Genomic DNA, 16,514 nt, shown 5'->3' on the forward strand with positions numbered 1-16,514 from the left:
AGCCTCTAAATATCATATTGTACCAGTGTACAGCATCATTTTAAGAGGAACTTTAATAAAAAAAGGAAAAAAAAAAATCAATACATTGCAAAGCTGCGTAATACGTTGGCGCTTTATAAATACAATAAATAAATAAATAAATAAAGTGAGATATTAAAAAATAGAAGAGAGATCAAGAAATGACTGATGTTCGCCATGTCATTTGTTCATATTGTTTGATCCACAATGAGCCTGCATGTAATTATCTTTACTAATGGCAGGCAAGAAAAAAAAAAAATCAGACAGCACCAACTGCAATTATCCATAACTACACCCACTAACCTTGAGATATGCTAAAAGGTTGTTATTTTATAGCTATATATATGCACAGAGGTAGATACTGGTTTCTTGTCATTAGGAAACGGCCATTATTTCCCACAATGCAACATGGTTCAAAGGCAGGAAACTGTTAGGACCTAGGTACTGACATCACACTGTGGGAGGGGCTTCACCACAATATCAGCCATACAGACCCCCCTGATGATCAACTCAAACTACTGATTGGGATGAAGTTCAATCCTTGGTTACAGTTCCTCTTTAACTTCTTGCCCGATTGGCGTGGACGCAATGGCAGCCCCAGGATCGCTCCACGCCGGTTGGCGTGAACTGCATTCTATGAGGCTAGCAGGAGATTGCGTGCAAGCTATGCGCGCACCTCCTGCTTGGAAGGCGGAGCGGAGTCTACCAGCGGCGATCGCTGCACGGAGACTGTTAGACGGCGAAACCACCATCTAATAACTGTGTACAGCGCTGCGATCTGCAGCAGCGCTGTGCTGGGGACAGCTGTGTGACACGGCTGTCCCCTCCATAGGCTGGGGAGTGATCGGCTGTCATAGGCTGAAGCCTATGACAGCCGATCACACTGATTGGCTGGTGGGGGGAAGGAAGAAAGGGGGGGGGGTTAACAAAATATATAAAAAATAGAAAAACGTAATAAAAAAAAATATTTATATAAAAAAAAATAATAATAAACAACTGGGGGGCCATCAGACCCCACCAACAGAGAGTTCTGTTGGTGGGGAGAAAAGGAGGGGGGGGGGGAAATCACTTGTGTGCTGAGATATGCGGCCCTGCAGCTAGGCCTTAAAGCTGCAGTGGCCCAATTACTAAAAAATGCCCTGGTCACTAGGGTGGGTTTAACACTGCGGTCCTCAAGTGGTTGAGTGAGTGGAAAATCAGATTTCGCAAATGGATAAAAATTTTGTTCAGTGTTGCTTACACTATTAGTGTACATACAGTATACTTAACCAGTTCACCCCCAAGGGTTTTTATCCTAACGGACCAGAGCAATTTTCAGTTGTCAGCGCTCCTCCCTTTTATTCCCTAATAACTTTATTACTACTTATCACAAGAAAATGATCTATACCTCGTTTTTTTCGCCACCAATTAGGCTTTCTGTGGATAGTACATTTTGCTAAGAATTTTTTTATTCTAAATGCATTTTAATGAGAAAAACAGAAAAAAAAAGAAAAAAAATCATTATTTCTCAGTGTTCAGCCTTTATAGTTTTAAAATTAAACATTCTCCTGTGGATAAAACAAACACGTTTTATTTGCCCAGTGGTCCCGATAATTAAACCGTTTAGATTATGTCCCTACCACAATGTATGGCGACAGTATATTATTTTGAAATATAAGTGGTTATTTTTCTGTTTGTTCTGGCCATAATTACAAGCCCCTATGTAATAAATTAAAATTAATTTTCCCCCATAAAATATAGAATAAAAAAAGCTGAGTCCCTAAGGCAACTATTTATTTATTTTTTTTAAGCTGATTTTTTTTTTTTACAAGTGTTTTTTTTGGGGGGGAGGGTTGGAAGTGTAATTTTATTAATGATGTGTATATACTTGAAAATTTATGTATTTTGTAGGTGTAATATACTTTTTGGCCACAAGATGGCGCTGGTGAACACTCATAGGACGTGTTCACTTTTTTTTTTTTTTTTTGTACACACTTTATTAAACTGTTACATTTCCTGTTTATGTGAATGGACGTAGCCGCTGTTCGCGGTCACGTCCATTCACTCCAGGCACTGCGATTGGGTAGAGGACTGTTCAGTCCTCTTCCCCAATCGCCCAGCACGGGATCCCGACGGTAATGGCGGCGGTAGCGGCGGACACACGGCGGTAGCAGCGGCGGGAATGCGCGACGTATTAAAACGTCATGTTGCTGTTAATAGCGGTAAGCATGACGTTTTAATACGTTAGGATGGCGGTAAATGGTTAAAGAGACACTGAAGCGAAAAAAAAATATGATATAGTGAATTGGTTGTGTACTATGAATAATTACTAGAAGATTAGCAGCAAAGAAAATATTCTCATACTTTTATTTTCAGGTATATAGTGTTTTTTCTAACATTGCATCATTCTATAATATGTGCATATTACACAACACTCAGCATTCAAAATGATTCTTTCAGAGCAGTCTGTGGAGTAATGACCTCTCCTCTAGCAGAGGAAAATTAAATACTCCAGGAACTGTTGAGATAATAAAAGTCAGATAACAGCCCTCTCCATGACTAAAGGCCCATACACACGTCGGATTTTAGCGAACGACCCGTCGTTTGAACGTTCCGTCGTTCGGACGTTTTCGCGTAAAATCCGACGTGTGTACAGACTATCGTTCGGGTGATAAGACTGGTTACCAGCGATCCGCCCGGCGGATCGTTGGTAACCAGTCTTATCACCCGAACGATAGTCTGTACACACGGCGGATTTGACGCGAAAACGTTCAAACGACGGGTCGTTCGCTAAAATCCGACGTGTGTATGGGCCTTAACTTAGTCGGAGAGCTTAATGGCTTATTTGCATAGAGATAACAACTGGAGTTTCTCAACTCTTCCTGTACTGGAAACAATTAGACTGATGTATCTGATCTTAATGTTTTATTTCTTAGCTGTGCTACACATACAAATCATAATATCATCATTTTTTTTTCGCTTCAGTGTCTCTTTAATCATTGTTAAAATAAGTCTCTGATAAATAATGCAATATTCGCGCATTGCTGATTTTGCTTATTTCCCATATACTAGCAAAGTACTGGGACCTGACTCACATGATTTTACATAAAGATATGAATCATCATTTGTCTGTACTCTGTATTCAGTATAGATCTGCACAAGGATGAAAAGCAGTGAAGACCGATAATTTACAATGGCAGAAACAGCAAGTCAGAGGCAGATTATTCATATAGGGATCAGTGCACACTGCAGCTGCTTTACCATTAGAATGTTACTGGGCACTATAAAGTGTAGAGTCATGTATAAAAAATTAAGATACTCACCTATGCAGAGGGAAGGTTCTGGAACCTATAGAGCCTCACCTGTACTCTCCTGGTGCCCCCGTTCCAGAGCTGTCCCCCGTTCTGCCTCTGGGAACCCTCGGGAGCTCTCGTGTATCAGAGTGATTCTGAAGACTCCGTACTGCACATGTTAGTGCTCGCTCGCCCGCATGCGCATTACAGAGCTGCCCGTGTTCAGAAACACTCGGGCACAAGAGTGCTTCAGAAGCCTTTTGACGGTCCCTGAAAGCGTATTTGACCAGCTGGTTGAATACGTGCAATGGGGGTAACAGTACTGGAACCAGAGATGCTTTCTCCATAGGAAAGTATCAAACTTTCTTATTTTCCTAGCTTCAGTATTACGTTAAGGGACACGAAGTGAGAGACATGTGGAGGCTGCCATATTTATTTCCTTTTAAACAATGCATGTTGCCTGGCTGTCCTGCTCATCCTCTGTCTCTAATACTTTTAGCTATACACCCTGGACAAGCATGCAGATCAGGTGCTCTGACTAAAGTCTGACTGGAATAGCTGCATGCTTGTTTTAGGAGTGGAATGCAGGTACTACTGTAGCCAAAAAGATAAACAGAACAGCCAGGCAACTGGTATTTTTTAAGGCCCCTTTCACACTAGAACATTGCACTCTCCCCATGGCACAGTGGCTATAAGTCTCTTTAAGACTGGCCACAGTACCTGCAGTGCAACACATTGCGACAAAAGTGCTTTGAACGACGCAGACTCTGCAGTGCATCACCAAATGGTACTGCTCAATTGCATTAAAGGACAACTGAAGTGAGAAGAATATGGAGGCTGCCATATTTATTTCCTGTTAAACAATACCAGTTGCCTGGCAACCCTGCTGATCTGTCTGGCCGCAGTAGTGTCTAAATAACACCAGAAACAAGCATGCAGCTAATCTGGTCAGTTCCGACAATAAGGTCAGAAACTCCTAATTTGCTGCATGCTTGATCAGGGTCTATGGCTAAAAGCATTGGAGGCAGAGGATCAGCAGGAAAGACAACTTTACTTACGGTAACGTCTTTTCCGGTAGTCAGGAGGACAGCACCCCTGGATGAGACTTGTCTCCCTCCCCACCGTGGACAGGAACTGCAAAAGAAGAATTTGCATAAGCGACAGGCAGCCTGCTATATAAGCTACTTACTTGCTGCTATACTTCAGTAAATATAAAAGATAATACGGACATTAATAATGCTTATACAAACCTCTGATACTCCACCCAAAAAGGGCGGGTTGTAGGGGTGCTGTCCTCCTGACTACCGGAAAAGACGTTACCGTAAGTAAAGTTGTCTTTCCCGGATCGTCACTCGGACAGCACCCCTGGATGAGACGATATACTAGAGATCAGGCTTAGGGTGGGACCACTGCTTGCAGAACCTTCCTTCCAAAGGATAAATCTGTGCCTGCAGATACATTAAGTCGATAATGTTTCACAAACGTGTTATGACTCGACCATGTTGCAGCTCTGCATATCTGATCAATAGAGGCCCCTGCCCTCTCTGCCCATGACGTAGAGATACCTCTTGTAGAATGAGCCCTGATAGAAAAAGTTAACGTCTTCCCTTGCACTTGGTATGCTGATACAATTGCTTGTTTGATCCAACGTGCTAGGGTTGTCTTAGAAGCCTTATTTCCTCTTGACCTGCCTGCAAACAGGACAAAAATTGCGTCTGACTTTCTCCAAGAGTTAGTCCTTTCCAAATAATGTAATAAACATCTTCTTACGTCTAGAGAATGTAGTCTCTCTTCCTTATCATTTGTGGGATTTTCACAAAATGACGGAATATAAATTTCTTGGTTTCTGTGAAATAAGGAAACCACTTTAGGAAGGAATGCTGCATCCGGGCGTAATGTTACTCTATCTTCTGAAATAACACAATACGGCTCCTTTATAGATAAAGCTTGTAGCTCCCCTATCCTTCTTGCAGTAGTAATGGCTAGAAGAAATATGGTTTTTAATGTTAGGAATTTGTCAGAGACCTGAGATAAAGGTTCAAATGGAGACTCGCATAGACCCTGTAAGACCGTATTGAGATCCTAAGCAGGTACTCTTGATCGTATAGATGGTTTTAGTCTTCTCAGTGCCTGAAAAAAACGAACTATATAATCTTCCTGTGCTAACTTTCTTTCCAGAAAAACACTCAGGGCTGATACCTGAACCTACAGAGTACTAACACTGAGGCCCTTCTTATAGCCACATTGTAAAAACTCCAAAACTGACCTAAGTGATCTATTGTTAAAAGATCTGTTTGCACACCAGTCCTTAAAGACTCTCCATGCCTTCTGGTAGATTTCCCGAGTTACCTTTTTCCTACTATTGAGTAATGTCTCTGCCAGATCATCTGAGAAGCCCTTGGACTTTAGTATTTCCCACTCAGGTTCCAGGCTGATAGATGAAGTAGACTCAGATCTGGATGCAACACTGGGCCCTGGGACAACAGGTCCTGTATCAGTGGGAGTACTATTGGTTCTGATATCGCTAGAGACTGAAGTAATGTGAACCATGGACGTTTGGGCCACATTGGAGCAATCAATATGAGTCTCGCCTTGTCCTGAATGATCTTCTTCAATACTCTTGAAAGTAATGGAATTGGAGGAAAAGCATACATCATCATACCCTCCCAACTGATTGTAAACGCATCCACCGCCCAAGGTGAATCCTCCGGGTATAGGGCACAAAATTTCCGACATTTTGAGTTCTTTCTCCTGGCGAATAAATCCAGTTCTGGGCATCCCCACTGTGAAATTATCATCTGAAAGACCTTCTGGTTGAGTGACCACTCGTTCTGGTCCAGCCTCTCCCTGCTTAGATAATCCGCCACCTGGTTCGATGTCCCCTTTAGGTGACGTGCCTGTAGAGACTCGATATTGCTTTCTGACCAAAACATAATCTTTGATGTCTGCTTCCATAATATCTGACTTCTCATGCCTCCCTGTCTGTTTAAGAATGCCACAACTGCCCTGTTGTCGGTCTTTATAGTTACATGCGATCCTCTGATTTGATCCTTGAAGTGTAGTAGTGCCATCCATACTGTTTCTAGTTCTCTGCTGTTTGATGACCTTGAGCTGATCTGTACAGACTACTGTCCCTGGGCTGGAAGAGCATCCAGGTGTGCTCCCCATCCCCATAAACTGGCATCCGTTGTGATTATCCTTTGTTCCAGGTAATTCCACAAACGACCTGTTAAAAAGTGAACCCGATCCTGCCACCACAACAGAGACACCTTTATGCTGTGAGGAATAGAGATCCTCCTGTCTAACACTGTGAGGCTCCTGTTCCATGATCTGAGTATCCACAACTGTAGTACTCTTGCGTGGAATTGTCCCCACTGTACTGCGGGAAATGAGGCTGTTAGGAGTCCGAGTATTGCCATTGCTTTCCTCAGCGATATTGTTCTTGAGTTCTGAAAGGAAAAAACAGTGTTTAGAATGGCAAAAATCTTTCTATCAGGCATGAAGATCTTCTCCTTTCTAGTATCAATGTTAAAACCTAGAAACTCTTTGACCTGGGATGGAACAAGGGAACATTTCTCCCAATTAATAAGCCAACCCAACTGCTGGAGATAGTCTAATGTCGATAATGTCTGTGACCTTACCACTTCAGCTGAAGGGCCCCAAATCAAAAAATCATCTAAATATCCGAGGATATTAATTCCCCTCAGTCTAAGCTCGGCTAAAACCTCGGACATCACCTTGGTAAATAGCCATGGTGCAAAGGAAAGTCCAAAAGGAAGAGCAATAAACTGAAAATGTCTTACCTCTTCCTCCATGAGCACTGCAAATCTTAGATACTGTTGAGATGATGGATGGATGGGCAGGTGAAGGTATGCGTCCTTGAGATCTATGGAAGCAAGAAAATCGTTTCTCTGCAAGAGATGAATCACAGATTTTATATTGTCCATCCTGAATTTTCTGTATTTCACATTTAGATTTAACTTTTTTAGGTTTAGGATAAACCGGTAAGTTCCCTGTGGCTTTTTCACCAGAAACACATGAGAATAGAACCCTTTTCCTCTCTGGCAGCTTGGTACATATCTTATTACCCCCTTCTCCTGTAGGGACAGGACCTCGTTCTGTAATGCCAGACACTTTCTTTGATCCTGGGGTTGTGGAGTAATGCAAAACCTTAGAGGAGGAGGATGACTGAACTCGATCTGGTACCCCTCTGAAATAATCTTTAGCAACCACTGACTTGTGAACTGAGGCTGCCATACTTCCAAAAAGTTTGCAACCCTCCCCCCCACTGGGATCCTGGCGTCATTGCTTATCCTGTCTCTTGGCAGGATTGAAGTTGGGTTTTGACTTCTGCGGTCTATACGGGGCCCAACGTTTACCCTTGGAAGATTTGGAGTCCTGCTCAGATCTGTTAGGGGGACGAAATGGCCGCTTATACTGAAATGGTCTTTTCTTTTCTGGGAAGTTTTTCTTTCTATCTGATGTTCTATCTAGTGTATCATCTAATTTTGATCCAAAAAGCAGCCCCCCCCTCACATGGAATACCACACAGTTTTGATCTCGAGGAATTGTCACCATTCCAGGTTTTAACCCATATACCTCTTCTGGCTGAGTTAACTAAGGCAGTCGTTCTGGCCGTAAGTTTTACCGTGTCATCTGAAGCATCTATAATATAATTAGAGGCATTTAAAACTTTAGGAAAATCGTTAAGAATCTCTTCTCGGGGAACACCGGAAGCGATCTTATTCTGCATTTCTAACAGCCATGTCTTCAATGATCTACTCACTGCTGTTGAAGCTACAGCGGGCTTAAATGTCAAGGAAGAGGATTCCCATGCTTTACGCAGAAGGTTGTCCATCTTTTTGTCGATTGGATCCTTCAGACTTCCAAAATCCTCAAATAATAAGTCCGTTTTCTTTGACACCTTTGAAAAAGATGGGTCCAACCTAGGCGGAGGACCCCAAAACCCCTGATCCTCTGGAGAAAAAGGGTAACGATTGGATAAGGATCTAGGCCAGAAGGCCCGCTTCTCAGGGTTATCCCATTCCTTCTTAATCATACCCTTTAAAGAGACTCCGTAACAAAAATTGCATCCTGTTTTTTAACATCCTACATGTTCCAAAAGCTATTCTAATGTGTTCTGGCTAACTGCAGCACTTTCTACTATGACAGTCTCTGTAATAAATCAATGTATCTTTCCCCTGTCAGACTTGTCGGCCTGTGTCTGGAAGGCTGCCAAGTTCTTCAGTGTTGTGGTTCTGCTATGAACTCACCCTTTCTGGCCCCTCTATGCACACTGCCTGTGTGTTATTTAGATAAGAGAGAAGAGAGAAGCTGCTCTAATCAGCTGGATAAATCGTCTTCTGAGCTGGCTGGGCTTTCACATACTGAGGAATTACAAACAAGGGCAAAGCTGTTTGCAAGAAGAAAAGAGCAGCCTGAAACTTCAGTGCATGGGGGAAAGAAACACACAAATGATCTCTTGAGATTCAAAAGGAATGCTGTATACAGCCTGCTTATGTATGGATGTATTTTCTATGTGTGGACATACTGTACATCAACCTACTTCCTGTTTTGGTGGCCATTTTGTTTGTTTACAAACAAACTTTTTAAAACTGTTTTTAACCACTTTTAATGCGGCGAGGAGCGGCGAAATTGTGACAGAGGGTAATAGGAGATGTCCCCTAACGCACTGGTATGTTTACTTTTGAGCGATTTTAACAATACAGATTCTCTTTAAGGTGGAATGGACTGGGATAAACTGAGGCTGGGGTTCCGCCAAAGTTCTGTACATCTCATCCAAAGGCGTCAAAGATTTTTTCTCTGTCTTGATACCCATTGTATCATACATAGCACCTAATAAGTCCTTCATTAAATCAGCAGAGAAAGCAAATTTCGATCTATCAGAATTAGAGACTTCCCCATCTGATGGATGATCCAATTCAGAAATCTCTCCCTAATTCTGAATCCTCCACCTCGCTTTCTCTTCTACGTTTAGAACCGGAGGGCCCCGGCTGAGATAAATCCAATACAGGAGATGCTGGAATAGTAACTACAGGCACTGTGTCCATATCTCCACTAGTTCCTGGGACATCCGAGGGAACTATAGGATTTGAAGCAATGGCAGATTCCTTAATCTCTTTTATTGCTGTAGACATTTCTGACCTCATCCAGCCCATTAAATCTTTAAATATGACGGGTGACTCATCTTTAACCACCTTTTCTGTACAGTTCTGACACAGCTTTTTGGAAGATGAAGATAAACGACCGTTACATATTGCACATTTCTTCTCAGACCTGTTTGAACCATGCTGACTGGTTTGAGCAGCAGCCTTGTCAGGTCTTTCAGACTTTTCATTTTTATCAGATTTGTCCGACTTGTCATGTTTTTTAGGCTATAAAAAAACACAAACAAGGAACAAATATTACTAGAGGTTTTATATTATATATCAAACAAGCAGGAGTATTTCAGGTACCACATCTACTTGCCAGAGAGGGGTCTTGGCCAGACTTCGCAGACTGCAAAGGAGCTGAACCTGAAGCGTCCTCCATGATTGCCAGCAACATCTGAATCATGGACTCACCTCTAGCTTAAATACACATAAGCAGACCCAGCTGAAGACAATCAATGCTACCCTTGTTGCATAATTTATGTTAATCAGCCTCACATACCTTGATGAATCAGCCTCCAGGCTGACTGCATATTACCGCCGCGGCCCCTGCCGCTTGGTCAGGCATCTTAATTGGAATCAGCTGTTCGGCTGATTCGCTTCTCACCGCCGCGGCCCCTGCCGCTCTGCAGACCTCAGATCACGCGGGACGCCAGCGCGTGACTACTTCCGGGTGAACCGGAAGTGACCTTCTTCATGCGCGCGCCTGCGCGCATAACACAGCCGCCTTCACTGGAGAAGCCTCCCATACGCTGCAGGACTCCCCACTGATCACTGCTCAGCTCTGATGGGAGTCCTGCTACACGCTGCCCCTGCCGACTGACACGGATGGCACCCTGGAGACCTCTCCCTCCGCTCCGTCCGGGACAGGAAACTATACTGAAGTATAGCAGCAAGTAAGTAGCTTATATAGCAGGCTGCCTGTCGCTTATGCAAATTCTTCTTTTGCAGTTCCTGTCCACGGTGGGGAGGGAGACAAGTCTCATCCAGGGGTGCTGTCCGAGTGACGATCCGGGAAAGCCAGGCAACGCGTATTGCTTAAAAAGAAATAAATATGTCAGCCTCCATATACCTGTCACTTCAGTTGTCCTTTGAAGTCAATGGAACTACAACAATCTATTACAGATAGCCGTTCATGTGCCAACCATCAAAAATCTAGTAACATACTTCCGGGGAGCACGTCACTGAGCAGGGGCGGAGCTAGGGCAATTACACTGTTGATGCCGTCTCCTGCAAGATGTAAAAAATTAGAAAATGGTGCGGTGCAAATGTCCTGCACCAAATGAGAAAGTAGCCTAAAATGAAATAATTATGGCATCCTCCATTAGGGTTGTAGAGTCAGTATAAAAATAACCCGACTTCAACTCCGACTCCAGGTACCCAAAATGACTTTGACTCCTCGACTCCGACTCCTTAGTCTAATACTTACCAGGGCTGTGGATTTGGTACTAAAATCATCCGACTCCCAACTCTGACTTCTCAGTTTATTAAACCACCATCTCCGACTCCAGGTACCCAAAATTGCTCAGACTCCTCGACTCCACAGCCCTGTGCTCCATCTCCCTCACACATCAGGCGTCCTTCAACCTTCCGCCGGGAGGATTTTATGCAGCAGAAATGTGTTTTATATCAGTTAGCTAGCATTTGTCTAGCTAACTATGTACCCCAAGGCCATTTAGCCATCCCTGATCGCCGTCGGCAATACGTACCCCTCAGCGATCCCGTGAGAGCCGCAGCTTTCCATTGAGCTGCACTCGTCGCTATGACGACGATCAGAGATGATGTCATTCGCAGTCCCGATCGCTACCATAATGAGGCCTGAAGCTGATTGGGAGGCTGCGCCATCGCGGGATCCCTGGGAGGGGGGGGGGGGGGAACGTATTATGGCGGCGATCACTGGGGATCGGGGGGGGGGGGGGGAGCAGAGGCACTTGGGGAACATAGTTAGCTAGCTAAGTGCTAGCTAACGCTAAGTGCTAGCTAACAGATATAAAACGCGTTTTGCTGCATAAAATCCTCCCGGGGTCATGTGATCCCCTGTGGCAGCTAGCCCGAGCATAGCTCTGGCTTACCGCCAGAGAGGTTAAGCCTTTTACACACATACAAGGCATGTCACCCGGCAGGGATTGAGTCTGAAGAAAAGACGCCTTAGAGGGGATCTAATTATCTAATAAATATGTCAGAGGGCAATATAAAAGCTTGGCAGATGAGCTTTTTGTCCCTAGGCTTTTACAAAGGACTAGGGGACATGATCTGCGCATGGAGGAAAAATATTTTAGTCATTTAAGAAAGGATTCTTCACAGTAAGAGAAATTAAGATGTGGAATGCATTGCCACAGGAAGTAGTTATGGAAAATTCTATATCTGCATTTAAAGGGGGCTTAGATGCTAACCTTGCGTTGAAAGACATCCATGGCTACAATTACTAAGTAATGCCCAGTGGTGTTGATCCAGGGATTTTATCTGATTGCCATCTGGAGTTGGGAAGAAATGTTTTCCCTTTTGTGTGTGTGTGTGTGTGTGTGTGTGTGTGTGTGTGTGTGTGTGTGTGTGTGTGTGTGTGTGTGTGTGGGGGGGGGGGGGGGGGGGGTAATTGGACCATGCCTTGTAAGGGTTTTTTGCCTTCCTCTGGATTAACAGGGATACGTGAGGGAGCAGGTTGGTGTTGTTCTTTATTTTATGGTTGAACTCGATGGACGTATGTCTTTTGTCAACCCAAATAACTATGTAACTATTTACAGATATGTCATGCAAGTCATCTTACTGCACATACAAATCTCTGTTCACAGTACAGCATCATGTTATTCTAACTTGCTGCATGCAGGCTTATGTACAGTCTCCATTGCAGTTCACACTCATTAAAACTCATCCGTTAAGCAACTGATCACGGTGAACCTAGCCTAAATGTCTATTAAAAACCCCTAAAACTGTATGCCTATTATCAATGCCGTGCAGAGGATCCCTACTGTACAACTGTAACGTTGTAAAAAAAAAAAAAAAATAAATGTACTCAACTAAGAGTTAGATCCCTTAGACTCTAAAGGTCTGTACACACGCCGGACTTTAGGCAACGACGGGTCCGTCGTTGCCTCCCGCTGGGTGGGCGTGCCAGCGACAGTCCGGCGTGTGTACGCTCTGTCGTCAGACTGATACGGCTGTTTCTGAGCGATCCGCCGGGATCTAACTCTTAGTTGAGTACATTTTTTTTTTTTTCTAAGGCTTAGAGTCTTCTTATTCCTCTCTGTGCCCCCTCATTCCACCTCCAGGCCCCCATTCTAGGCTCCCATTCTACCCTTCGACTTTAATGTCGAAAAGACCTGCAGCTCTCCATGGGAGGCCACAGATGTAGGGTCTCCAAGTACTTCCGAAGACACGTAGCTCCATACTGAGCACGCACGAGCGTAGTAAGGAGCAGCTCGTCTTGTGCGGTGCATGCACAGTACTTCAGTTCAACCTCTCTGTCTGCACACTAGATTGCAAGAGAACAGAAAGCACTGACAGAGAGGCAGAACTGAAACACTTCACATGTGCCGCACAAGTACCTCTGGTTCAACTGAATCTAGTCACGGTTCTACCGGAGTAAATTACAAGCAGACGGAGCCTCTAAAGAACAGACAAATAAGTGTCTGTAGACATGCCCACACCTTGGTGTGGGCTCAATTCCCCCACTTTATTTTGCCTCTATGAACAGATCTATGTAATTACCGTATATTTTGGAATACAAAATGCTTCGGACTATAAGACGAACCAAGGTTTATGGAACAAAAATCAGGGAAAAGAATATACTAAACCTGGTATAATGAATGGGATTTCAATTGCAGGGTCAGTAAGTGCTTTCCTGCGCACTCTGCACCAACTTTCTGTCCTTCAAATTCATTGTTATTTATTTATATAGCGCCGACATATTACGCAGGGCTGTACAGAGTATATTATTTTGTCAATTCATATTACTTATTTTCAAATGTTAGAAAGACAGAAACAACCAGTGTGGTTTGAATGATAAAACTACATCTTTTTCTCACACATACTTTCTGGCAAGAGTGACTATGGGTGTGGCGGAGGATGGCTTAAAAGTGGGCGCTAGTCTAGTTGAAGGGACCCAGCGGACCGCGGACAACATTCCACTCCTTGCTCACTGCAGAGTTGCTAGCGGTGCAATAATTATGGTGGTGCTGAAACCGCGCTAAAGTGAGCTAACCCTGTAAATAAGATACATTTGCAACTCTGCAGAGAGGGAATCCGGCCTTCCAGCAATGGGCCAGAATTAAATCGCTTACTGGTCGTATTTTACCCAGTGGTCAGTTTTCGGACTGGGAGGTGGAAAAACTCAGGAAATCCACCTGCTGACCAAGCAGCAGAAACCATGCGTTATCACTCCCAACGGAAACCTGTAGCAAGTCTTCACTGTGAGCAGCAACACCTGATTACTGCTGCTTGGCCAGCAAGTGGATGGATTTCCTCAGCTTTACCACAGAGTCAGGACAAGGTTCTCCAGCACCCAAGGCTGAGACACCAAAGTGCACCCCTCCATCCCTCCCACCCCAGCCGTCACACACTGATTACTATTAGACTACGAGGTGCCCCAGGGCCCCCAACACCTCAATCTCTACTTATCTGGCTTGCAGTCACTGCCATGTATTCCCTTTTCTTATTTCCCTCTGCTCTAAACACAATAGGGGGAATGATAGTTGAGTGAGTTGTGCGGGGCCAGGGGCGTAGCAATAGGGGTTGCAGAGGTAGTTACCGCATCAGGGCCCTTGGGTCAGAGGGGCCCTCCTTCAAGCACAATATTAGCTCTCTATTGGCCCTGTGCTGGTAATATTCACTTCTATAGATGCTTTAAATAGTAGTAATCATTAACAAACTGTTTTCCATCTCCTCCTTGCACCTCTGACACTGTGGAAATCCATGGCAGGTTTTGGTGCGCCGTATCAATTGTTATGTATAGACTGCTTGGGGGGTCCCATGTAAAACTTGCACCCGACGGGCCCAAAGCTTCTTAGCTACACCACTGTATGGGGCCTACACTGCACCATGAGGCTGGAACCTCTCTCGCCTCTGCCTCGGCCCTGCTTTACCACCTCCCAGTCCAACACTGCCAGCGCTGGCATAAACCAACGACCGCTCCCTGCTCGTGGCAATTTGTTTGCGTCCATTAACTTGTAAGAAATAAGGGACCCAGCAGAAAACACTATCCACGACACCAACCAAATAGGACTAGTACTAACGCTTAAAAGTGTCCCGCTTTCTTATCTCAAAAAGGTAGGAACCCTTATATCAGTTATGTAAAAAGGTTCATGAACAAGTTTTTGTTAATTCAGGTGTTCCAACATTTTAGCATACCCGACAGAATAGCATACAAATGCTACTGAGCATGTGCAAAACCGGTTACTATGCACCAAGCATCTACAGGAAAGTGGAATTATACTTATCCATAATATTTCAGCATATTTGTACCTATAGGTGGGTAATAATAGCTAGCCACTAGGAAGGGCACAGCTCTCCTCATGCTGCACCTGGGTGATAGGGTGACATTGCACAGTACAGGTCCCCTGTAGAGTGGCAGTGCGCCAGCGCCAGTGACGCCCGGTGGCTAACCTGTTCGGCTTTCACCTGACTTTCCCTCAGATGGTGGCGCCAGGCGAATGCCCTCAGTAAAGATGGCGTCGCGGGCACTTCCGGCGTTCAGCAGCGCTCGGGCGGAAGTAGGTGGACTCTGCTTTGCAGTGCTGCTGGTTTCGTTAGGAGGGAGACATGAGATCGGGGAGCGGCGGGGTTAGCGGAGCCTGATCCTGTGGAGGTAAGGCGGGTGACTCCGCGGTATTGGGGTGCTGGAGCGAGAGGGGGGCGTACGCAGCGGCGGGGGGGGACATTCACTGCTACTCATAAGACACGTTGGCCTCTAATCCGGGGCTGCCTGCAGGGGCACCAGCACACAGGCCTGGAGGGGGGGGTGGGGGGACAGTGCACTGTGTGTGCAGACCTAGCCCAGTGTGTCCCTTCCTCCTCTCCCTGCTGGCCCTGCTCTTATCCCAGCCCCACCGGCTTCTGTGTTCTTTCTTGTTAGGCCACAATTGTACGAATCACAGGGCACAGTGTAACTAGTAAACATACCTACAGCTGGTATAGACTCAAGCCTGGCCACAGTAATCACAGAGGAAACGCTTTCTAACTGCACTATGCATCTCTGTAAAGTTAGCAATCATTATATATACAGTATTTTAAATGACAGGAATATGGAAGTGGAGTGACCCTCTAACACACTTAAGGTGGCCATTAACAATCCAATTTCTTCTGAAAAATCGTTAAGCGATCCGATAATTCTGATCGGAAGAAAAATTGTTCAGTACACCATCAATGAACCGATATTTGCTTCCTATCTGTCACGACCACAAGAAAATCCAAATTTTGGTTTGACGAAAATCCAATCAGATGATTATTTGTGTAATCGATTGTGCCCATCAATGAAGATTTGCAACCCATCTAATTAGAATTTCTGATTGCTTGAATGATTTTTTGCTAGTAATTGGATCGTTAGTGGCCACCTGTAGAGAATTCCAATCTACCATTGCACAATAAACACCAATGAGAGCAGAGTGTTCAGGTTTTTGCCTAGGCAGATAGATGCCACCATCAGATAACAACAACAATAATATTTTTATAACGCTTTTCTCCCTGGGGACTCAAAGCTGCACTGTGTTTGTGAGGAAGGATAGTGGCAATCGGAGGAAATTGTGAATTTTCTTGTATAATTACACTTATAAACATTCGATTCTCAAATGTTAAATGGTTTTTTTATTTTAATAGGCATTTAGCATGGTTATAGACTTTTAGAGTGTCTCCATGTAACCAGACTGAAATCTAAAAGCCTATTCTGAAATGTTGATCATCCCATTGCCCTTTCAGTGTCTTTACTTCTGCCTGATGCAAAAATCTTCTTTGCTCCCCAAGAAAAGGCTAGTCACTAATACATGTAGCCTTATGGGGCACCTGCCTTTTCTAAAGTCCATTTAGAATCTCAATTCGTTTTTTCTCCGCATTTAGAAAACGTAAG

General features: G+C 44.3%; 2 protein-coding genes across 22 annotated transcripts in view; one reads left to right on the forward strand and one right to left on the reverse strand.

Moving 5' to 3' along the window:
• Positions 1-15,174, reverse strand: part of HIPK4 (homeodomain interacting protein kinase 4) — a 546,520-nt gene extending 531,346 nt beyond the window's left edge. For 5 of the 20 annotated variants that reach the window (XR_011023523.1, XR_011023526.1, XR_011023524.1 and 2 more), the window contains exon 1: positions 14,918-15,128. The gene's annotated coding sequence lies outside the window, so the exon portion shown is untranslated. Of the gene's footprint in view, positions 1-14,917 lie in introns of all 20 variants that reach the window. The other 15 variants (XR_011023520.1, XR_011023513.1, XR_011023516.1 and 12 more) reach the window with 10 other exon arrangements.
• Positions 1-16,514, forward strand: part of AKT2 (AKT serine/threonine kinase 2) — a 153,230-nt gene that overhangs the window by 42,480 nt on the left and 94,236 nt on the right. The window contains exon 1 of one of the 2 annotated variants that reach the window (XM_068250809.1): positions 15,155-15,260. The exons of the other annotated variant lie outside the window; for it this stretch is intronic. The gene's annotated coding sequence lies outside the window, so the exon portion shown is untranslated. Of the gene's footprint in view, positions 1-15,154; positions 15,261-16,514 lie in introns of those variants that run through there. 2 annotated transcript variants of the gene reach the window in all.

The sequence above is a fragment of the Hyperolius riggenbachi genome, chromosome 8 (assembly GCF_040937935.1).
Source record: "Hyperolius riggenbachi isolate aHypRig1 chromosome 8, aHypRig1.pri, whole genome shotgun sequence".
Taxonomy (NCBI): Eukaryota; Metazoa; Chordata; class Amphibia; order Anura; family Hyperoliidae; genus Hyperolius; species Hyperolius riggenbachi.